Source organism: Hippopotamus amphibius, chromosome 3 (assembly GCF_030028045.1).
Source record: "Hippopotamus amphibius kiboko isolate mHipAmp2 chromosome 3, mHipAmp2.hap2, whole genome shotgun sequence".
In the NCBI taxonomy this organism is placed as follows: Eukaryota; Metazoa; Chordata; class Mammalia; order Artiodactyla; family Hippopotamidae; genus Hippopotamus; species Hippopotamus amphibius.
The window spans coordinates 153,440,523-153,465,141 of NC_080188.1; the positions used below are offsets into that span (position 1 = coordinate 153,440,523).

The window sequence follows — 24,619 nt, forward strand, 5'->3', positions numbered from 1 at the left end:
TCTCCCAGGGGAGGCAGGAGGACACTGCTTTAAGGCTGAGTTGCAATGCCACCATTTCCAGAAAGCCCCCACCAAACACCCCCAGCCACAGAAAGCCCCCTCCCCTGTGCAGATATGGGCACGTATTGGCCACTCATTCCATGGACATCCTGTGCGTCCACAGTGCTAGAGACTGAGATGAGAGGGGGTCCCTGTGCTCAAGGAACACCCGATCCAGGACTGGACGCAGACAAACCAAACCGCCCTCCTCTCAAAGGCAGCCTGTGATGGGGGCGGTATGAAGGCAGAGCCGGGAGACGGTCAGAGAGGCAGCTGCATGGAGACAACAGCTCCTGAGAGACCCAGGGCAGGCATCCCAGAAAGAGAGCCACCGAAAAGAGGGGAGCAAACCAGCCCTTTGACTAGGTCAGGGGTCACTCTGGGAGGTAAGAACAACCATAGGAACTAACATGCATGTGTTTTTCACTACATATTTATCATCTTGTTTATTCCTCATAACTAACAAGAGATGGGGCAGGGCTGGGAGCCAGGCTTAAGAGCCCACCAGGCACAACGTAGCTCCTGCTCAATAAATGTGTTCTCACTGATCAATAAATACAATGATCTTGGAAGGCTCACTCCCAGCAGCAGGAAGCCAGGCTCCTTCAGGAGCAAGCACAGCTCTGAAAAATATTTTCCTAACTTTTTAAACTACTAAAAGCAACACAGGGACGGATGAGGGGAGGCCAGGCGCTGGCTGGGTGAGAGCCTGGCTTTCCTGACACAGGATGTGGGCGTGGGTGTGAGAGCACCGTCCCCACCAGAAACCCAAGCGAGGCCCAGGGAGACAGCTGCCCTGAAAGACAACTGTAGGGCACTCAGAATAGGGACCCAGGAGAAATGCTCCCAGCGGGCCCGCCTAGCAGCTCCCAGCGGGCCCTCTCCAACCTCCCCAGCAGCCCCTTGTCCCCAGTGCCAGTGCCGGACCTGTGGAGCAGGACTCCTCAGGGCTGGCGGGGCCTCCTGAGCTGCTCTTGACCTTCCTCCTGCTCCAGAGGCAGTGGCTCCGCTGATCCGTTCCAGAGAGAGGGAGGTCCCTTCGCAAAGGCCACAGCTTCCCCTGGCTTCCACCTTCTCTAGCCTCCCAGTCTTTGAGTTTATCTGGCTGACTGGAATTTAAGCCATCCCCCACTGGGGAAGTCAATCCAGATATCAAACTCACCCCGATAAGAATGACACCACAGGCAGACAGAAGCCGCACACGGCCGTTCTTCGCGCCTCCGCCCTCTGCGCTAGGGTACCCCAGTGCAGGGGCCCTCTGCTCTATTTCACCAGGGGGCAGCTGGGCACAGAGGAGCCAGGTGATGAACCCCAGATGGGTGAAGCAGCCTCTGAGTATCCACTTCCTTAAACATCTCCAAGGTTGAGACGCAGTCACACCATCGACCGTATAACCTGCAGCTGACATGACTGGAACTAGAAGCCCAGAGCCTACACTCTAGTCTTCCCTGAGCCCTGGGTGAACCATTAAACATCTCTGTGCCTCTCTTCCTTCACCTGTGGAACGGAATGGAACCTACACTCAGGTAATTTAGCTCTTGTGAGAGTAAAGTAGCTTGATAAATATGAGTGTTTCAAAAGCTAAACCTAAAAGCAAAACACAGGGTACTGTTGATAGAACACCAGTCGGCTTATGACAAGGGCCGGGTACCTCGAGCCCTCAGTGATCAGGCCCGCATCCTGGGCTCCAGGCAGGGGCTTCAGGTTGGGATGCCTTTCCCTGATCTGAGTCTGGGAAGGGAAAAGACAATAAGAGTGACATCCTGAGCCCTGCCCCAGCCACCTCCAAGGGTCTGAGCTCGTCCTCTTGAGAGCCCCCATCTGGGAGCCACGACGTCCCTCCCCAGTCTCAGAGCCCCAGTGCTCCCAGCAAGAGCTCCACCTCTTCCAGAAAAAGGCCATGCAAAGCTGCCCTGTCTTTGTCCACCTTCCCCTCAGAAGCTTCCCCTCACGACCCTCCTCACTTTCTGAGTAGACTCTGTAGGACAGTGACTTTCACAATGTAATTTTTTTTTGTAATTTCTGACTCATCGGCGGGTTGTGAAATTAATTTAGTAAATCAAGATCAGCACTTTTAAAATTCAATGGAACAGAACAGAAAATATCAGTGTGCACTTGGTAAGAGTAAGTATTATTTTGTGATACTTTTCAAACCAAGTACACACACACACACAGTGCTAGAATCTTGACTCAGTCACTTGTCTTTCAGTGTCTTCATCTTTGAAATGAAGACCCTGACAGTGTCCACCTCACAAAGCTGTTGTGAGGATTACATTAGTTAATATACATACAGCGCTTGGAAAGGTGCTCGGCACAAGTGCTATACAAAAGTGTAATTTTCGCATACACACGTGTGTGTGTGCGTGCTTACATGGTAAATCTTTCTGTAATGTGGAGGGAAAGACTGAAATCCATTGCTGCGGGAGAAACTAAGAAGTCTCTCGCCAAAGACAATATGTGCTAAGAGTCAGATTCCCAAGTCTCAGAGGTTTCATGAGTTGTTTGCACACATAGCTTTAGGGAAAGAGGTGTAGGTACTTAGAGGAACACGAGGCTGAGCAGGGTAAGTATGAGCATCTGACAGCACTATGCTAAGTGCTTTCCAAATTAACTCATTTAACTCAATACAATCCTATGGGGTAAGTAGGACTGCTCCTGTCTTACGAGTGAGGAAACAGCACAGAGAGGTTAACTTGCCACACAGCTCATCACTAATGGAGCCAGGATTTTATCTCTGCCTCCCAAGTCGGGATTTTGCCCATTACACTACCCTGTCTGCTTCTCTTTGACACCACCTTCTCACATGTGCGAGGGAAGCCAGACCTGCGAAGTATCTGCCACCGAGGAGGTGGCCCTGTTCACGAGAGGTGTGCGTCATCTGCACTCACCTCAGGGCCAAGCAATTTAATTTTCTAATGGCTTGAGCTCAGGAAACAGCCCCCCCAGGGTGCCATCGTAGGGTCCAGAGAATTCTACTACCATAGCCGGAGGTAATGAAGCTGGTTGACAGGGTTCGTAACCATACGTGTTAAGTACTCAATCTGAGCAGTTGATCTCTGGAACCAACCATGGGCTTCATCAAACCCAGCTGATACTTCTGGTGGGAAGAAAGAGGGGAGACGAAAGAAGACAACATGACTGCAACTGTGAACCAAGCCTCTTCTTTCCAGGGCTGCACCCATGGTCCTCCACTTGTCAAAGAAAGAGCACAGAGCAAGAGGAGGAGCAGCCACTTCTCTCCCACCAGCTTTATGGACGATTTCCTCTGAAATTCCCAGCATCCTTGTTCACTGTTATCTCCAGTGAGAGCTGGCTGACATCGCCTCCTACTAGGCAAAAACGCATGATTCTGTTTGTGTCTTTTCATTCTGTAGTAAGCCTCAAACACTCAAAAAAAAAAAAAATAGGGAAACTGAGATCCAGAGAGGTTAAGGGACTTGCTCCTGGTCACAGACTTTGTGAATATAAGTGAGGGCAGGTCCCAGCAAGGCCAGGCTCCTTTTGGAGCTGGTAGGAACTTCTCTTCCCCCAACAATCCCCCATTCCCACCCCAAGAGAAGGGACTGCTTCCTTTCTTGCACAGGTATTTCTGAGCCACGCCATCATCCCGTATTGCAATGATCTGTTTATATATCTGTCTCTCCCAGTTCCTTGAGGGCAGTGACCGTGTCTTCTTCATCTTTGCATTCCTGGTATCTGGCATGTACTGATTTCTCAATAAATGTCTGGGGAAGAAAGGTCGGGAAGGCAGGGAAAGTGGGATGGATAAAGAGGGAAGGGAGAGGAGAGAAATGGAAGGGGAGGGAGGGCTGAAGAGGGAGAGAGGAAAGAGGGAGGAGTGAGCAGGAAGGCAGGCAGGAGTGAGGGGGGGAAGGATGGGTGAGCAGGTACCAGGAGATAATGTCACCTCAAGCCAATGGGACAGGACTATGGCACGTGGCCCTCGGCTGATTAAGTCTCACTGGGATGCACAGATACAGGCAGTACCCCCGGAGTCCGTCCAGGACATAATTAAGGAGAACTTGTAAGGGGGACGGCCTTCAGGTACCAGGGAGGTCTGGCAGTTTTCCAGGATGCCACTGTCCTCCCTTCTCTCCTTTCCCCTCTCCGGAAAGTGAGCAGAGCCCGTTGCCGCTTCTTCTCAGATGCTCCCACACTGGACTGCCTTCCACGCCTGTCGTTCCCACCTGTTAAATGGAGGCTGGCTCCTGCCCTGGATGATGGAGATGGACTCGGGGCAGTGGGGGCCTGCAACGTAAGCTGGGAAGGCCCCTCCACTGGGTGCCCAGCCCCAGAGGTAGGAGGAGCCTTTGGGGTGCTCCCCAGGTGAGGAGCTGGTGCCACAGACACCTGAGGAAAGACCACATTCCTCCATCTGGATTCCCCACAAACACCCACCCCGCCTCCCTGAGGTGGAAGGGAGGGGCGGCTTCTGTGGGAAGCAGCTCCTAACAGGCTTGGCTCCTGCCTGACTCAGGAAAACAACTGGAAACCATAGCTTAACAAGCTGGCTTCTCTCTGGAATGTCCCTGGGGTGAGGAGATAAGGAGACTTTTTGCTCAGTCTGAGCCCCTCTGAGGCCCGCACTGCTCCTACTTTTCTGGAAAGTGCCAGGTCCCCCACCCCTTCCCATATGGCCCATTGCTCACTCCATGTGTTTGTAGAGACCTCCTATCTGCAAGGCTCGCTGGCCCTGGGGGCAAATTGCGGGGACTAGACCTCTAGAATAGGTGAGGGCAGAGAGGGCTCTTGGCTTTCTCCAGAAAATCCAGAATAATGCCTTCACACTCTGCAAAGCCTGCCCAATCTCTTTTGAAAAACAAATCCTCAAGCCAAATCTGGTACATGCCAGGCAGCCAGGCACCTGGAAATGAAGCAGGAAGGTATTCCAGCGGATCTTGTGGCTTCTCCTTTGTGCCAAAGAACTGGGGAGGGGAGGGGGAATCTGGCCTCAATTGCACTGGGCTCTCTGAATGGACAAGGCGGTTGTTGCAAGGCAGAAGGTGGGACAGTGTTGGCCAGAGGCCACAGCCACCCTAATGGCCCTGGGGAGCATCCACAAAGACAGTCCACTATGTAAAGCATCAGTTAGTGGAAGCCAAGAGCACTGAGCTCTCATTGTGACCCTATGGCTACCGTGCTGTGTGCTCTCAGGCAGGCCACCAGCCTCTCTGATCCTCAGGTAACTCACCTGTGCAGGGTCATAAGGAAAGGGGCGAGGAAAAAGAGGAAGGAAACTGTGTCCCACGTCTCCTCAAACCCTTAAAGGATTAAATCCACTCTCCTGGGTAGAGCTGCCAAGGGTCTTCACAAACCACATCCACCTCCCAGCCTCCTCCCCCAAGATCCCTGAACTGTTCTCTGTGCTTCAGCCCTGACCATGCTGATACACTGGGTTGGCCAAAAAGTTCTGGCTTTTTTCTGTAACATCTTACAGAAAAACACAAACGAACTTTTTGGCCAGCCCAATATTTCTAGTTCCCATGCTGCCTTGTCCATCTCAGCCTCCAGGCTGCACCCCTTCCACCTCCTCACCCATACTTTAAGGTTGAACCCAAATCTGCCCCTTACAGTCGCTCCTGACTTCCACTCAGGCGGTCTTCCTTCCTCTGTGTTTGCAAAGGACACTGTGCATTTAATCTTATTTTTCTCAATTCTTTACAAGTCTGTGTCTTTCCTGCTAGGCTATGAACTTTAAAGGACCATGTCCAATTCATCTTCCATTCAACAAACATTTAGTAAATGTTTGCTCTGTGCCAGGCACTGTGAGGTACCAGGATACAGAGGAAAGAAAGTCTTACAACTGGTGTCCCCAGTGCAAAGGACAGAGCCCAGCCTACAGCAGATTCAGGAAAAGCAGGTGCCAGGAGCTGCCCGTGGGGCTCTGCAGTGCCTGTTCTGCCTCCTGTCCCTTAGCAGGAGACAAAAGGATATAGGGAAGAAGAAATTAAAAACATAAACCATGACTACTTCCTGAGAACTTTACTACATACTATGTAAGCACTGCTGTCAGTACTTTAGACACACAATTTTTTTTTAAGGCTCAAATTAACTCTCTGACAAAGGTCTTTGTAGATGAGAAAAGTGGTGCCCAGAGAGGATGAGAATCCTGCTCAAGGTCACACAGCAGGCAGCAGAGCTTAGACAGGACCTCAGGTCAGTCTGACCATCCCTTGCCTCTTAGTCTCATGCCGCCCAGTTTAAATACGCAAACAAACGAGCACCTGTTTGTGCCTAGACTTCCTTTTTTAAAGGAGGAAATAATGACTCTAAACTGCATGACTTTACTTCTAGCTGCCCAGGCAGCCTCTGGAAATTCTCTATTCCCTTCCTTTCCCACTGCAACAGAAGCTCCCAAAACTAAAAAGCCAGGCCAGCTCTCCACCCTGCCGGGGGGAAGCCAGTGGGACTGCATGGCAGAGTGCTGTCATCTAGCTTCTGCCATCTTCAAAGTGTCACTGGCAGCTGCTTGGCAGGTGGTCCTAGGCCCCTGCAGCCTCAACCACTGTCCTTATTATCCACAGCTATCAACCGCTGCCATTCTGCCCTTAATGAGGAAACAGCTGATAAGAGGCTTCCTGTGGTCTACCCCACCAGCCACCACAAACTTCTCAAACGTGCTCCTTCACATTCCCCGACCAAGCATTCTTCTCTCTCAAAACCCAGTTGTGCCTACTGCCCACGCAAACCCCTCTGCCTGGGCTTCAAGGCCTCTTCCCCAACACCCCATACTCCTTTCACTCCTTTCTTCTGTGACCATCCCCCACCCCAACTTAAACCAAGCTAACTGGCCCTGGGGACTTTGCAAACACCCTTCCGGTCTCACAGAGTGTCATTTTACTGATGCAAATTCTTCTCCTTCTTCCCGTCCTAAATCTAAATCATCTGTTCTGGAATGGTCCTGATAGGTTGAGAAACCTGCTCAAGGCCACACAGCAGGCCGCAGAGCTTAGACAGGACCTCAGGTGGGTCTGACCATCGCTTGCCCTTAGTCTCATGCTGCCCAGTTTAAATATGCGAACAAATGAGCACCTGTGTGTGCCCAGACTTCTTTATTTTAAAGGACTTAATAATGATGTATTAACTCAAGGCTCTAAACTGTATGCCTTTAGTCCTATTATGGTCCTGACAGACCACGCTCAACGTTGATCCTGCCTTTGCTTTGCATTTCCTCAGAACTTAATATCCTCCCTGAAACTACATTGATGGAGCTATTCACCATAGTCATTCATTTGACAAACATTTACCAGGGGTCTACAATTATGTGCCAGGCATTTATTGTGTGTCTACTACGTGCCAAGTACTCTGCTAGGCACTGGCCATTCAGTGCCCTCAAGGAACTCTTGCACTTGTGTTAATAATCTTCAGGCCCTTTCCTGGGAGAGGCCCGCCTCTGCACTTAGATTGGGAGCTCTCTGGAAACTGTCTGCTCTTTGTCATCCTCGCATCTGTCATTTATAAAGAACTTTTACTTTTGCAAGGTATGTTTGCAGCCATTATCTCATTTGGCACAGCACTCATACAAGGTAAGTCTGGAAGAGGTTATTATTCCATGTGAAAGATGCAGATACTGAGGCCCCAGGAAGATGAAGTGACCTGTTTAAGGTCACTTGGATGACATGACCTGGTTACCAGTCAGGTCATCAACAGAATTCAGGTCCTTTGATTCCCAAGGCTAGTGACCTATGCACCAAACCCTGCCCCACATCATGCAGACTAGGGTCATCGAGAGCTAGATGGGACCTGAGTGATGACCCATGTCTCAACCTCTGTTGCTGCCAATAGATCTTGAGGAAGAAAGAGGCTAGAGCAAAAATAGAGGGCCTGAGAAAATGCTCATGTAACTGGAAACTTTGAACAAGTTTATCCTTGTATTGCTGGTACATAATAGGCACTCAGTACATGTTTGTCAAATGAACGAACAACTTACTACAGAGGCAAATGGCAGAGGGTACCAGCTAGTTAATAATAATAATATCTATTTGAGTGCACACTTTGTGTCAGGCATAATCCTAAATGCAACTCACTTCATCTTCACAACAATCTTTTGAGATGGCGATTATCATCTCCCTTTTACAGAGGAGACAAAATGAGGTTAAATGCCCAGAGTGGCAGGACTTGGATGGTACCTGGGCAGACTGACTCCAGAGCTGTGCTCTTGACCACATTAGCCAAGTGCAGGTCATACGCTCCTGCCATCCATGATAATCGCTTAATTCCCACTTCCAGTACACTGAATAAGTGTTCTAATGAGTGCTGAGTGAAGACTGAAGTCACACTTCTGCCCTGGGCCCCGAGGTTCTGCATGAGTCACCCCTGGCTGTAATGAAGTGTAATAAAAATCCAGCCCCAGGCAGGGCGGAGCCGCGGCGGGGTTCAGCTGCACAAGGACTTCATGAGTCCTGTCCAGTGTCTGCATCCCAGAGTCCTGCCGTGACCCGTGGGCCTGTCCCCCAAAGAGCAGCTCTTCTCTCTGACTTGACTGCCAAACAGGCCTGGTCAGAGTCAGGGGTATGAATTGTGAAGGGCAGAGGACAGAAGGAAATTCCTAGCATCTCAAACAAGGCTGAAGTAGAGGGCAGGGTTAAGGAGGGTAGAGTAGTGTTTGTCACTGGGACAAAGACATGCTGGAAGGATTTATAAATAGGATAAAGAGACGGGCCTCAGTGAATAACCCCTTTATGGGAGAGGATGGAAAGGACGGGACTAGGCAACCCCAGCTCGGCCTATTTTTGGCCCCCATCAGAAGGGAGGCTGACAGGAAAAGTCTCGCCACCACCAAGACAGGGACAGGGGCCAAAGAAAGAGAATGTAGAAATAATCTTCTCTGAGGCCGGGTTTCTCTGACAAAATCTTAACTGGGAGGGATAAGAGTCAGAAGAATTGATGTGAAGCAGACTATCCCAGAAATCACAAAAGCTGAAGATTTGTGCCTACAGGTGCTGAATTATAAGCTGATTCTGATCTTAGTACTTCTGTATGATCTTGGGCCAAAAGCTTACTAAACCTTCCATAGATTCAGCTTCTCCAGTTATTAAAAGAGTATTGTGGGGACTTCCCTGGTGGCGCAGGGGTTAAGAATCCGCCTGCCAATGCAGGGGACACGGGTTCAAGCCCTGGGCCAGGAAGATCCCACATCCCGTGGAGCAACTAAGCCCATGCGCCACAACTACTGAGCCTGCACTCTAGAGCCTGCAAGCCACAACTACTGAGCCCTCGTGCCACAACTACTGAAGCTGCACACCTAGAGCCCATGCTCTGCAACAAAGAGAAGCCACAGCAATGAGAAGCCCACGCACCATGACAAGGAGTAGACCCCGCTCACCACAACTAGAGAAAGCCCGTGCATAGCAATGAAGACCCAACGCAGCCAAAAAATAAAATAAAAATAAATAAAATTAAATTTAAAAAAATAAAATAGAATAAAATAGTATTGTGTCACCTGTACACGTCTTCATCTTTTGGCCTAGGGACCATGTTAGGGTACAGGAGACCAGGGACCAGAGGATGCTTGAAGTTATTTAGAGGAGAGATGTAGAAACATGAGATCTGGTCAGAGCTCTCAGCGACAGACAGGCAGGAGCCACCTCCAGGCTGTGCTTCAGTTGCTCCAATTGCAGGCAGAGAGGAGCAACTATTTTGATTGTCTTAAAGCTCCTGAGAGATGGGGAAGAAGCACCTCATGCACCTTGGGTAGGTGACATCTCTACCCAGTTATCTGTGACTTCAGAACTCTAGGATCAGCTCACAGAAGCTGCGTGGCAGGAAGAAATTTTCCCCGTGATTTAAGCAATGTGGAGAAATGCAAACCAGGGTTAGAGAGCTGGCAGAGAGAGAATCCCCAGGGATCGGTGGCCAACTGTTCCATTTTGCCCAGCAATGAAGGGTCCCCAGAACGCGAGACTCTCGGTGCTAAAACAGAGACATATCGGGACAAACTGGCCACCCTAAAGAAGGACTCACACATAAAAAAGCCTCTGCTTTGGCAGAGAACCCATGGGCATCACATGGAATCCTGATGCTCAGAAATATTGAGAGCTTGGATCCCAAGGTTGGGAGGCCAGGTGCCCAGATGCCTCCCAGTGAGCCGCTGGACACATCCTGGACTCGCTGGGCCTTAGTTCCTGCAGAAGATCTGGATAAGTTTGTCTTCTAAGCTTGAGGACAAAATCTGCTAGAAAATGACCGAGGTTGCACGGGACCCTGAGTCCTGAAAAAGTTCCTTCTTGGTGATTTCTTAGGGTAGGCTGTGAGCAAACCCAGGAGGAGGCCATAGAGCAGCACTGCTTCCTGGCTTTCCCCAGAGGTCACTTCACCCTAGAAAGATCTCAGTGGCCAGGGCAAGGAAGGGATTGAAGGATGGGCACGGAGAGAGTCAATAACAGCCATTTCCAGGCTGCCAGCGCCAAGTACAGCTGAGCTGTCATTAATTTATAGACTGGACAGAGCACAAAAAGGGGCACTGCCCCCCGTTCCTCACCCTGCCCAGTGCTCTCCCTCAGTCTAGTGCCATGAGCTGAGCTTCCCCTGGCTTGAATCCATTTCATTTTCTCCTAAGCTGCTTTGTAGGGCAGGCTGCTGAGCACTCGACGTGTCCAGTCCTGCTGTGGCTGACTTTCTCTACGGCCGAGGGCAGGCTCCAGTTCCATGTCCCTTCTGCCAGCTGAAACAGAGCCCAGGCTCAAACGGGGCCCCTGATTTCATGGAGACCAGAGGGCATGATTGGATACTCAGCTCCTCTGTCCCTTAAAGACAGTCTGCCCCATTCTAAGGCTGGGAAGGAGGAACAGGGCTTAAGACATTAGAGTGGAGAAAGCTTCTCCCTTCTGCCTCTCCCAACTTAGTCATTTCTTAATTTAGCAAATGTCCTATCAGTACCCACTATGTGCGAAGCACTGGGAAAGAAACAGGCAATTGAGACCCAGACTCAGAATCCAAGGAGGAATAGAGGACTCAGGGAGCTGAAAGCTACAGATTTTTCCCAACTCTTACTTTAAGGTTCTAAGCACGGCTGCCCCACGGTGTCTCCACGCACCCACCCAAGTGAGCACACGTGGAGACGTGGAGATAAAAGGGAAAGAAGAGAAGCCCAGATGCTGTCTGATTCACAAAGCAGTGCTCTGTGGGATAAATAATCATGCTTTGCCTCAATTTACAGCACACTCCCAACAACCATTTTGAGACCTAAGTCCAAACCCTAAGGATCAAGCTAGAGAATTTTTAAAGGGCCTAAGAAGAATTGTAGTCAAACCCCCTTTCCTTCTCCTTGACTGGTTCATTCATTCATTCATTCATCCATCCATCCATTCACTCAATTCATATTTCATGAGTGCCTTCTGTGTGCCAACAGAGCTAGGCAGGAGGATTCTGAGGGAAAGTGTATTCCAACCTCACTCAGTGTCCACTGGCCCCCAGCATCCTCATTCCGGCTATATGATCCAAATGGTCATGGCTCTGCGCCCTTGAACTCTGCTTACTGCCCAAACCCTGGGGCCCTCTGCTTAGAATTGGTCCAGGCAGAAGCCAGCTCCAAACAGCAGCCTCTGCAGTCTGAAATTATGGACAAAGCAGCTACTTGGGTTTCTGCCTTGCCCCAGTCTCTCCCCTCCCCCTTTCTCCTCTGCCTGGGATGGAAACTCTGCCACTCTCTGCTCACATGCTTGAGTCACAAGGCTGAGCTCCCTGCAAAAGAAGTAGCCCAAGGATACAATCCGGGGAGCTAGTGAAACAGAAATGTAACAATTTATTGTGTTCATTAAGTACCAGTCTTCCTTTTCTGATGCCTAAGAAAGCAGTGCAATGCTTACTGTTTGCCCAGCCTTCCTACCTGTCCTTTCCATTGAGGCCTCACTCCCTATTCATCTCAGCTCCATTCCTTTCTGCGTCTCTCTCAAGGTCCACAAATGGTGTCCTATTGTCTACACTGCCCAGCACTTGAAGAGTTACAGGAACCAGCCAGTGATAAGGAGCTCATACAGAGTAAATGAGCTTGGTGGCTACCAGTCTCCTCTCCTTCCAGGAGCCCCACCGCCAGAGTCCTTCTCGGCCCAGAGTCTCTGGCCCACTTAGGCCAAAGAGAGCACTGGGCGTCCCATGCTTGACTGGCACCTCGTAAGTAGGCTTCCTCCTCTTCGCAGGCAGGTTGTTGTGTCTAATTGTCTAACTGCAGATCTCTATCTCTGATCTGCAGGGGCAGATGGGCGAGCAGCTGTGCCAGGCCCCAGGGGACTGCAAGCTCCCGGGGAGGAGAAGCATCCACCTGGCTCTCTAGGCCCAAGGGCTCAGGGCGCCTCCTCAAGGGCAAGAAACAGCCTGGCCTCCAAAAGGGAAAAATACAAGAGCAAGTCTAAGCCAAACCCCATGGCCTCCCACTCCCTCCCTTCTTGCTCCCATTCCTAAGGAAAGGACAGAGCAGGTATCAGGGAGCCGAGGTGGCCGGATTGGTTTCCCCATTTTCAGGCACGTCTTCTGACTTGCTGTGCTTCTGAGAGCAAGTTCCCTGATTTCTCTGGATACAACCTCATCATCCTTAAAATTCAGGCTAAAGCCCTGGGCTACTTTCTGATGATTCTGGCTCAGCTGAAAAGAAATGAAACTGCTATCAGATTCTCCTTGGACCTCCTTATTGGTGGCTCCTGGAACAGCCGGCCTACAATCCTACATCTGTGATGCACAGTCAGCTTTCAATTGTTTGCTGCTGCTCTGTCCTTGTACAGTGTCTGCAGATCTCACAGCCAGTTACAGGATTGCTCTGAGCAGATCATTCCAAATAACAACGGCTAACACTCATTGAGCGCGTACTATATGTCAGGCACTGTGCTAAGCTCTTTGTTTACATTACCTCATTTAATATCCATAACTACCCTGTAAGGTAGGTAGAGACACTGATGCAGAGAAAAGTTAGCTAACTTGCCCAAAGCCAAACAGCTAGAAAGTTGGATCAAAATCCACACTCAGGCAAGCTGACCTCAATGTGTCCCTCTTAACCTCTCATGCACACACATGTGTGCGTGCTTTCCAAACTATTACACAAATATAGAGAGTTATTATCAGGCCAGGGATCATAGGATGAGCCAGGCGGTGGGTATAGGAGATAATCAGGGAAGGTTTGCATCTGAGCATTAATCTGATTAAATATGGCTGCACTGTATTTCAGAGCTAACTGGAAAAGTTATTTGGAGTATCCCTGGCTTTGACTCCCTCCATCAACACAAAGACTTAAAATCTGACTAAACACTGTAGAGATGCAAAGGACTCTTTCCAAGACTCCCGGTCGGGCATTTATAAGACGCCTATCTTACCAGTCCACAGAGACATCAGAACAGGTGGGAGTGGCGCCCCCGTTGCCGTGCGGTCTCAGCCTCCACAGCAACCCCTCCCAGAAATACAGGCTTCTCTTCAAAGTAAGAGGTCACTTACTGTGGGATGAAAGAGGCAATGTCTAATTAAAGAGAGTCATTAATAGGCAATTAGCCTCTAATGAATGAATGGATCTAGGCAATGATCATCAAGGCTGCTAATATCACAGAAGGGGAGCGGACCAGACATTGTGTGTCTCCTGATAGATGTACATACCACAACCAAGGGATTCTTGCCCCTTCAAAAATAAATTAAAGGAATCTGAGTTTCACCAAGCCCTAAATCTAACTACATGTACAGGAAATACAGGGACAGTGGAACATGTTAAATGACGTGGTGAGGATGCAGTCAGCCAAACCCAGAATGTGAAAATTCTATAAGACAAATGACCCAGTTTCTTCAGCAAAACATTGCAAAAGAAAGAAAAAGAATACCTATAGATTAAGAGTGACTTAAGAACTGTAGCAACCAATCACAATACACGGACTTATTTGGAGCCAAATTAGAAAGAAAACTAGGGCTTCCTAGGTGGTGCAGTGGTTAAGAATCCGCCTGCCAATGCAGGGGACATGGGTTTGATCCCTGCTCCAGGAAGATCCCACGTGCCACGGAGCAACTAAGCCCATGCGCCACAACTACTGAGCCCATGTGCTGCAACTACTGAAGCCCACACGCCTAGAGCCCGTGCTCCACAACAAGAGAAGCCAAGTAAAGAAAGCCTGCAGACAGCAAAAAAAGACCAAGCACGGCCAATAAAATAAATAAATTTATAAAAAAAAGGAAAACTAGAAAATAAATTTTACAATAATCAGAGAACTATGATACTAACTGGATATTTGATTATATTAAGGAATGGTACATTTTGTTTAGGTGCGATAATGATTTTTTAAAGAGTCTCTATCTTTAGAGATGAAATGATAAGCTGTCTAGAATTCACTTCAAAATAATCAGAGGGCAGAAAGGACAGAGAGTGTACCTAAGACAAGATGGGCCATGAGATGACTTCAAAACTACTGAAGCTTGAGTGCATGAGGGCTATTACACTAGTCTCTCTATTTGTGTCTATGTTTGCAGTTTTCTATGATCAAAAAAAAGGTTTTTTAAGTAAAAATCAGACCCTCTGTGATCATCACTGTGGTGATATAAGCACAGTGCAAATTCCAAACTGGCCCGGCCACTGGCTCTGGCCTCTGTTCTCCTGCCCTTGAGAATGATGGGAGAGGACCCCCAGACTGCCTTTCCCTTTCCAGTACTAGCACTGCAACAACTGACACCTCACTTTCTACAGCTGGATCCCCTGGGGACTTTGACACAGGAAGAGCCAGTACTATGGAAGAGAAAGCAACCCTCCCGAGGTCCCACCACGAGACAGCAGTGGAGCCATATTAAATCTTTGGAGGCAGAATGCCACACTCCGGCTTTTCCTCAGACCATCCTGGCTCAGAGCTGAAAACAAAGAGCTTTCCCAGCCCCAGACTGAATTTAGCCTCTCACTACCCTGGGGCCTGAAAAAGAACTGGCATCCTCGGAAAGCAGCATCAAATGTGGCGCCGCCTTCCCGCCTCCGTCACGGGGAAGTGAAGGAGGGAGGCGGAAGGAGTGGGGAAGACGGGCCGCAGCAGAGCCTAGCACCCAAGCCCACACTCAGGCCCAGCCCAGGGACCCAAGCTGTGGCCAACCCCACCCTGGGCAAACAGCTGGCACCACCCAGGCTGGTCCTCTCCTAGCACTTCCTGGTTCTGCAGCTCACAGAGCTCCTGGGAGAGGAGACAAGACTGAGGGAGAGGGGACGGAGAATTCAGAAGGGAGAGGGACGGGATGGACAGGACGGGTGTCTGCAGAAGCCTCTGGAAGGAAGGAAGTAGAGGGGTGAGAGGGGTGAGTACCAGACTTGACACATTCCAGAGCTCAGATCTTCAGATCTGCCAAGGAAATAATTGAGTAAAAGGGAGAGAAAAGAAAAAGCGAGCAAGGGAGAAAGAGAGCAGCATTAAGGAGGGAGGCGAGAGAGGTGGGGTGGGGAAGGTTCCAGAGGCCCCCGGGAACACATAACCAGAGCCATGGGTCAGCCAACTGCCCACTCCACTCCCGCAGCCCCAGCCTCCAGGGCCCCAGTGGCCGTTCCCAGCCCAGTTTGCTCAGAGAGAGAGCTCTCGCCTCACTGACCCAGGAGGGGCGTGCAGGAGCTGGCTCTCGGACACACCTCGTGGCCCCGTGGTCCTCTCCTACCTCCCAGCAGCCTGCTCCTGGAGAGAGACAGCAGACGGACCCACCTGCCTCCTGGGGGGAGGCGTGCCAGGATCAGGCTCCACCTCAGGCCAAGTGGCCAATCAAAGGAGCCTGCCAGAGCCCGCCCTTTTGGGGCACACTGCTGAAGGGGATGCGGGGTTAACTCAGTGTTCATCCAAGGTGCCTGCTGTATATTCATCCCCATGCTGGGTGGTCACAAGATGACCGTCCCCCACCTCCTCACACTCACTGACCTTCAGGGACCACAAGACCCAAGGTTACCTTGAAGTCAACCCCCACCAAAGTCAGGGGAGCGGGCATCCATCCTCACCCTTTAGGCCCCGAGGAAGTAGACCACAAGTCCCCCACTCAGAGTCAAGGGACCTCGCAACTAACCCCAGAGGCAGTACCAACTCTGAAGCTCAAACCCTGGCTCTGCCACTTGCTGGCTGTGACCTAAGGCAGGTCTCCGAACAGCTCCAAGCCCCCATCATAAAGTTACCGAGATCCTTTTGCTCAGCCTGCACCTGCAGAGTGATGGGAACGTGCCCGGAAGGACAAGAGCTCTGTCTGGGCTCATAGAGGAAGCGACACTCTGTAAATGTGACGTATATTACCATAAACAAAGTTCTTGCCACACCTAAGAAGGAGGAGGCGGGTTTCTGTCAGGTTCTGCAACTCCATCCCAAAGAAGGATGAGGCAAACGACAAACCAAGCCAGAGAACACAGAGGCCTCCAGGCTTCAGCACCCTGCGTGGGAGAGCAGAGGCCCCTGAGCCCCATCAGAGGGAAAATACAGGCACAGGAGAGTCAGGAAGGAAGGCAAGCAAGGGACAGGGCAGAGGAGCATGCTTGGGCCCTGGGACGGGTATTTGTGGGTTGACCAGGGTCTCTCTAACCATAAGGCTTGAGCTAAAGCAGGGTGGCTTGGAAGAGTAGGCAGTTCATACCTCAAGGGTTGCTTCTCCTTTACTCCCCCAGGGAGGAAGTTGCAGGCTGCAGGAACTTCCACGGGGAATTAGGGCTCAAACCCAGAACTTCAAGAGTTCTCTGCCTCTCCTAAGAATAATTCTATAAATAATCATCTCTGACGTTTGCACACTGCTCTTTATACATGCAGACTCTTTCCCATTGCAGCTTCACAGAACCCAAAGGAGGGAAGCCTTACATTGTTATCCCTGTTCCTCAGCTGATCAAACAGTTGGGGCCCAGAGGGGATAGTGAGTGATCTGAAGTTACACATCTTAGAAAGCGCCAAAGGCAGGACAGGAAGCCCACCACTGCCACTCAGAGCCCGTTTCTCTCCCCTCAGGCAGTCCAGGGCCTGGCCCTCAGAGGGCAGGGTAAACACTAAACCAAGAGGCCAGGTCTTGCTCTCTGGGTGGGGCCCCCCTGGTTCTACCCTTCAGCTGCTCTGGGGAGAGCTCCCTTGAAGGGCTGCTGCAACCAACAGTTAGCAACCTACTTCCAGATAGGGCAAGTTCAGGGGCCTCAGGGGTTAAAGGCAGGCTGTTCCATGGCAAGTTCAGAGTTCACTAGAAATAAATTCCCTTAAAGTTTTAAGAAATGCCCATTCATCTTGCTCCTGATCGAGAGCAAATTCTTACCCAGCCTATTCAAAATTACAAAGCTCCTCTAAGGTTCCTCTGAGGTCCAGCCTTGGGCCATTTCTCCCCAGGATTTGAACACAAATGGCCAAGAATGACTTGCTGCTGACTGCGGCAATGGAGGAGGAAGATGGGAATCCCCTGTCTCCAGAGCCTTCGCTGGGAGCAGGCCTGGGAGGGAGTGGAGCAGGCAATATGGACTAGACACACTTCAGCCCAGGTGCCAGAAGAAGCTCTCGTGAGCCGACCATGCTTCTGGGCGGGCGAATAAGACAAACAGCATAGCTCTTCCCATCTCAGAGGGAGAAGCCAAGTGGGGGAGGCGATACGGTGAGCTGGAAGCAAAGTCCCCTGTGCATCCTATTCAATGAAATCTTAAATCTTTGAGCTAGACAATCCAAACAACTTTCCTAATATTCCATGAAATATATTTGCACTCCCTGTACAGTCACCATTGGAAGAAGGCTCTGGGCCTGCCATTCTAGACTTGGTCTGATGAGACCACCTGTCTAGGAAACAGACAGAGACACTTTCCTCCTGGACTCTTTCATTCCCCTCAGCCTCCAAAGGGTTAACCAACAGACAGCCCCCCCCACCCCCCTCCCAGCCAGGCTGGGAAAGCAGAATGGCTGGATGGCTGGGGCAGCTGGTGCGGGGGTGTTTAGCTTGGCCTCAGCCCAAGACTGCAGACAACTCTACTCAATGTATAGATACCCAGGCTGGGCCCCTTGGACCAAGCTCCTCCCTTCCTTCCCCACCAGAGAAAGGCTCTAGAGAAGGCCCCTCTTGGGGAAGGACGTGGGGAGAGGGAGGCTGTTTTCCAGGCTTAGAGTCTGAAGGAGGATTCCATCTTTCAAATGCATCTTTGAGGCTTCAGTGGGCAGCTGCACCCTTTTTTGCTCTCTGCCACAGCAACTGGATTAAGGCAAGAAGACACTCAGGAAACACTGGGAAGCCCCAGCGCTAGGGATGGCGCTGCCAGAAAGATGAGGCCAGTTTTGATGAGCAGCGACAAAAGTGACCTTGGAAGAAAGCTGACAGACAAGGAGTCCTGTCACTCCCCACCTTCCCCTCTTCTGTGTGGGCAGGAAGGGGGAAAGGAAGGGCCAACTGTTCTTCATCGTGCAGGGGAATGAGGGTAAACATGTGACATGAGCACATCTGCACCTTCTTTTCAATCTCGCACACCCCCCAAGCCACTGCCCTGCCACAGTCCCCGGTCACTTCCCCTCAGTTACTTTGATGGCCAGCAAACAATTCTGCTGGGTCACTTTAAGAGGTACCTCTAAGGTGTTCCAGGGGGACACCTGAGCCCTCCCCTGAGAGCTCACCTCTCCTGAGTCCTACTGTTCTAACAAATGACCACCACCCAGAGCACGGGGCAAAATCTCCTACATCTGGGGGTGCCCAGTGCACACCTCTCTAGTGTCAGAGGAACTTTCCAAGGGGTCCTGCACCTAATCTCCCATCTGGTCCCATATGCCCTAACCCTAACCTTAACCTTAACCCTTCTGCTTCCACTCACCAATTCAAATTTATCCTAAGACTCGGATTTCCAACCTCACCCCCTAAGCCCCTGAAATAGCTCTTGGTTTGTCATTAGAAACTCCCATCACTAACCATTCTTCCCTGTCCATGATGTGGTCTTTAAACTACAGACTAAACATGACCCAGGAACTCACCTGAACTATGTAATCCCCAGTTGCATTGCCCTGGAGATGAAAGAGTGCCTCTGAATCTGGTCTCCCCCACTTCTATCCCCCTCTCCCCCCTCCCCTCCCCTCCCCTCTTCAAATGATAATTCAGTCATGCCCTGGCTCATAAACCTTCAATGTATCTCTACCGAGTACAGGATAGAGTCTAAACTTCTTAGCTCAAAATGCAAGCCTTATATCATTCAGCCCCAATTTGTCCAATATGATCTTCTACTTTCACCCTACAACCAAAAGCATAGATTTCCTGTAAGTGTTACAAGTCATTGCGCCAGAGGAATTCAGTGGAAGGAGAGATCCCTTCTGGCTAAGGCCATCAGGCCAGACTTTACGGAAGGGGAGAGGGGGAGAGAGAGAGAGAGAGAGAGAGAGAGAGAGAGTGTGTGTGTGTGTGTGTGTGTGTGTGTGTGTGTGTGTGTGTGTGAAGTATTATTCAGAATCATGCACTGGACCAGCATGTCACTGGTCTGCCCTCCTCCTCCTCACTTCACCCTCCACCATGGGTTTGTAAGCATAAAGGACGTCCGTGTGGATGCAGGAAATGCTTTTTTGCACTTGAAGATTTGTCAGACTCCAGGCATCCAGGAACAGAATCAGACTGGAACAGAATCACAAAAGCTAGCAACTGCCTGTGATGAACCTCCTGCTAGTGTTGGACCAGAGTGATAAAGAGAGCAGGGTCTGGAGAGACCTCCTACACGGCCCTATCCAATACCTAGCATCTGGAGGAAAGAAGAACCTGAAGCAGGAAGGAAAGAATATTAAGTAACTCCCATCTCTCTGGACTCCCAGCCTTTTCAGTTTGGACCTTTGGAGGGAAGGGTATGAGAAGAGTTAAGAAAAAAAAAAATCAGACCTCTCCTGCCGTCTGTGATTCTGGCAACTCAATGCTATATATCAGTGGCCAGGCAGGGAGTGGGGGATGAAACCGAGCTTGGAATGAAGGGACAGAAGACCAGACCAGACTAGTGGACGCCTGGACTAGCCAGCTCCTCCCTTCCCAGGCATCATGTCCAGCCAGAGAATGATGAGGCCAGAGCCAAAGCAATAAGAGGGAAGGGCATCAGGGAAGCAAAGACATAAATTATTTGTGTCCCCAGCTCTACCAAGGAACCCCCTTCACAGCACTGCAACCTCCTTTCAAGTCCATATCATAATTCACCCAATGAAACATCACCACTGTATAATCATCCTGAATAGCGTACTTATATGTGACGAGACAGAGAGAGACCAAAAACTGGAAACAGGGCAGAGAGGTGAAGAGACCACGTGAGCAGGAGGATGAGGAAAAAGAAAGTGAACTGATGAGCTCTTCTCGGAATTAATTTTCAAAGACTGAACAAGAGCAATTAATGTGGGAGAGTGGAATCCCCAGGCTCAGCTGCTCTAGGGGAAGCCGCCCAGATGACTGGAGCCGTGGCTGTCGGCGCTGTGTTTACAAAGAAGGTGGGAGGGTGCACACTGGAGGAAAATCCAAGGGAAATGACTCCTAAGTGCTCTAGGGGGGAGGGGAGGAATAACTGGGACGCATGTTCCAGAGCAGTTATGTATGTGCTGGTGAAGAATGCACATACCCAAAGATGTTAACAGGGCAGTTCCATCAACTTCACCACTAGCCATAACGGCATCCCAAGTGTATCGAGCACTTGCCAAACCCTCGCAAACAAAAAGTCTTGTCATGATAGGCAACATGGAAGAGAACGCCTACTCTACACCAAGCACTGGATGTTCGGCATGTCTTATTTCCCTTCATCCAAACAACCCTATGAGGTAAGTGTTATCCTCCCTGTTTTATAGATAAACTAAGGCTCCAAGAGGTTATGTGTACAGGAGAGAACATTTGCCCCAAGTTCCCAAAGACCTAGCCTCTACAATTTTCTAACTCCATGACCCAATGATTGTCACTTTGGACGTATTATTTAACATTTCCGAACCTCAGCTTTACCATCTATAAAATAGGGATATCACTATATACTTCCCAGGTTGTTGTAAAAATTAAATAAGATAATGTATATAAAGCTCCCCATACTGAGTGTTCAGTAAATGTTTGTTCTCTTCTCCCACCCCCCCTTTCATTAAGATAATTTACTCATTCATTCAACAGACAGCGGTGTGTCCAATGTATGAAAAGCCAGAAGGGAATGGAATTTTGGAAGCCCTTTTTCATGCCAGGAACTTTACTAGGTCTTTAGGGTAGGGTGTGGAGGTTAACAAGAAGAATGGGACAGAGTCCCCGCCTTCCAGCAGGAGTTTACAACCTAAAAGCCAAGCCCATAAATAATTGAATGCCGTGGTGTGTGATAAGAGCTGTGTAAGACAAGGGCAGACAAAGATACAGAGCCCTCGGAGTTTAGAAAGGGAAGAGAGGAGGGACCAGGAAGAGAGATATGAGCCCTTTGGGGCCCCTGGGGAAGGTGCTGAGGAGAGATCACTTGACTTCTGAGCCTGAGAATGGGCAGCATTCAGAGTGGACACCAAGGAGCTGGGTCTCTCATATGGCCTCTCCGAAGGCAGAAGCTAACAGGATTCATAGGATACTAATCAATACATGCTTTCTGTCTTTAAGAACAGAGATCAAAGATGGCTGCAAATTGACAGATAGAGGCTGCTCCCCTCTCCCCTGGCATTTGGGTGGGCTCATGACTCAGTTTGACCAATGGAATGTAACAGAAGTGACGTTGTGTGACTTATGAGGTTAGGGCATAAGAAGCCTTAAAGTTTCCACTTGGGTCTCTTGGTATACTCTGTCTTGAGACATTCCTTCTGGGAACCAGCTGCCACACTGCGAGAAGCCCAGGCCACATGGATGGAGAAGGCCACATGTAGGGGCTCAGGTTGACAGCCCCAGCTGAGCTCCCAGGGGACAGCCATGTGAGGAGTCACCTTGGCTGCCTAGCCCAGTGCAGCTTTCAGATGACCACAAGGACAGGAGACAAGCCAAGCAAGCACCTAGCTGAGCCCAAGGAACCCAGAGAACTCTCAGGGAGCAATCACTGCTGTGCTAAGCCACTACATTTTGGGCCCGTCTATTCTGCAGCAATTCTTGCCAGAGCACCAAGGCTCTACTTCACTAACCTGGGCTGTTACTAGGGAAGCTGGAGCAAGAATCCTACTAGAAATGGATGGGAAAAGAGGTGAGAAGAGAGGGGATTATGTATTGAGAGAGGGAGGGCAGGGAATTGGTTAAACTCTCCTGGTAGCCTCCAGCTTCCCACTCCCCTCAAGTCTTCCCAACATGGTGCCAGATCAATATAACTCATAATTCAATCTACCCCCTGGGAAATAACCGGGAGAAAAAATCAGTAACACAGAAAGAGGTTTATAGCAGAGTTATTCATAATAGCAACAAATTGGAGACAACCCAGATTCCCAGTAATGAGAGAAAAGCAATACCGTAATGGAGTAACATGACAGAATTATTTACAGCTATTTAAAATGAAAAGTTTAAGGACCATCACCATACCTGGAAGTGTTTGGATAAAATAATATTAAACAAACAAGCAAAAATGCATGGCATGGGACCATAGCTACACACTAATTATAGCTATGTAAAAATATTAACAAAGATCAGAAGGGCCCATGGAATAAAGCACATAGTTTGGTATTTACTTACCCTTGTTTTAGGCAAAGTTGATTAAGGACTACTTTCTAAAAAGCACCAATTCAACCTTACAAATCCTCAAAATAGGGTCATGCCTGCATGGGAATTAGGAGATGATATGTTGGAAGATGTAACCCAGAGGATGTGGGTAAAACCCTGGGAGGAGGGGTGTGGGCTGGGTGACAGGAATGGAGCGAGTGGGATGGGGCTGTGGCATCTCCCCAGCAGGGGAGCTGAATGTTAGGAAACAAAACCCTCCGTGTTTGCTGACACAGTGCAAGGAGAAGGACTCCCACAAAAGCCACCCATTATCCCATAATTATTGTCTCTCTTGTGCCTGCAATTAACGGCTGTCTGAGAGGCGGCTGCCGGGGTAAATAAATGTTCGCCCCGCATTAGAGTCAATCAGCCAGCTGAAGCGCCAATTAACAAGCCCACTGCAGAGACACTCCTCGTATCCAGCGGCGACCAACCATGGGGAGGAAGGGGATGGGACAAGATGACACAGATCTTGGGCACACTCCCACCCCAGAAGCAGGAAAGGGATGCTCAAAGCAACATCCTGAGCCCCAGGGTAGATGTCAGTCTTGCCCGCAATGAGCCAAGCTAGGCAAGCAGGTGTTTTGACCCCCAGTGCCAAGTCAAAGGAGTCTACATGCATCCATGTGTTGCCAGCAAGGTTCCCAGGAGCTGCCACAGCTCCAACGTGGGGCGGCTTTTGACCTGTGGGAGCCCAGGAAGGGAAAGACCTGTAAGAGAAAGCCTTGGAGGTGCTGTCACCTCCTGAGTTACAGAAGGACAGAAACAGAGGACAAAGAAAGGAATCAGACAGGGAGCCATCTTGTCTGGCTGATGCTGAAACTGATTTATAAGGGCCTTTGGCTATTCTTCTTAAGCAGCAAGCTCTGAAACACAGGAAAGAAGCTAATGTCAGAGAAGTCAAAGATGATTTTTTTTGTCCAGAGGAGAAGGGCAGAGAGCAAGTGGCTGATAGGAGGCATCCCAAGTCCTCTCCCAGTGATCTGGGGAAGACAAGGATATCCTCTAGTTCTGTATGGCCTGGCCACTGTGCTACACCAGCACACCAGGCCCTCTCTCCTACCACAGACCCAGCCAGTATTGCTAAGGCTGTGGGACCAGAGGCCCCAGAGGATGCCTATCAGGCTCCCAGACAGCCTCTGAGATCAGAGCAGCAGCTCGTACAGTTAGAGATATCTGGTCCAGGGGTTTTCAATCCTGGCTTCACATGAGAATGACTTAGAGAGCTTTTCAGATATCCTAATACCTGGGTACCACCACAGACCAACTGAATCAGGATCTCTGGGGGAGAGGGAAGGAGGCCCAAGGCACATGCATTTCTTTAATGAACCTCGGGGATCCTGATGACTACTCCAATTTCCTCAATTACAGATGAAGAAACAGGAGTCTGGGGCATTAATACCTTGCCAAAGGTGACAAAAAAAACCCAGCAGGGAACAGAGCCAGAGCTCAAACCGGCTCATCTGATTGCAGGGATACAGCTCTTGTGCTCAGTAAGGCTGAATGAATGAATGAGCACCACAGGGGGCTATTCAGGATCCTGCTGGGTTCCTGTTTCATCCACAATTTGCATAAAGACTCAGAAGGCAAGGCTACCAGATTTGCCCCTGACAAGGCCAGGAGGGATGGCTAACACATTTACAGCAGAATCAAGATTCCACGTACTGAAATAGTGGCCTAACGCCGACAAAATGAAATATATCACAAACGTAAAACCCTACACTTACCATTTAAAAGATTCCAACTGTACATATAATTCAAGCTTTGAAATATGCTTGTAAAGTGGGAAAATGCAAATACAATCTAGATTTTTTTTTAATGCATAAGTGTTTTATAAAAACCCTATCATTGGCAGTCCAAGAAGCAAACAGGGCATGTGGACAGTTAGTGATCAAATACCTTGGGAATAGTTTTATGCCTGTCCCTAGGAGCCTCGTCAATACGACTGATTTCAAGACCTTGGAAGTTAGAATTCTCCTTGCCTCACCCTCATTCCTACTCCAAGTTAAATAATGTAGAGTAGTACCTCTCA

General features: G+C 49.8%; 1 protein-coding gene across 7 annotated transcripts in view; it reads right to left on the reverse strand.

The window, feature by feature from the left end:
- Positions 1–24,619, reverse strand: part of PLEKHA6 (pleckstrin homology domain containing A6) — a 152,173-nt gene that overhangs the window by 94,535 nt on the left and 33,019 nt on the right. Inside the window, exon 1 of one of the 7 annotated variants that reach the window (XM_057728183.1) lies at positions 15,565–15,613. The exons of the other annotated variants lie outside the window; for them this stretch is intronic. The gene's annotated coding sequence lies outside the window, so the exon portion shown is untranslated. Of the gene's footprint in view, positions 1–15,564; positions 15,614–24,619 lie in introns of those variants that run through there. 7 annotated transcript variants of the gene reach the window in all.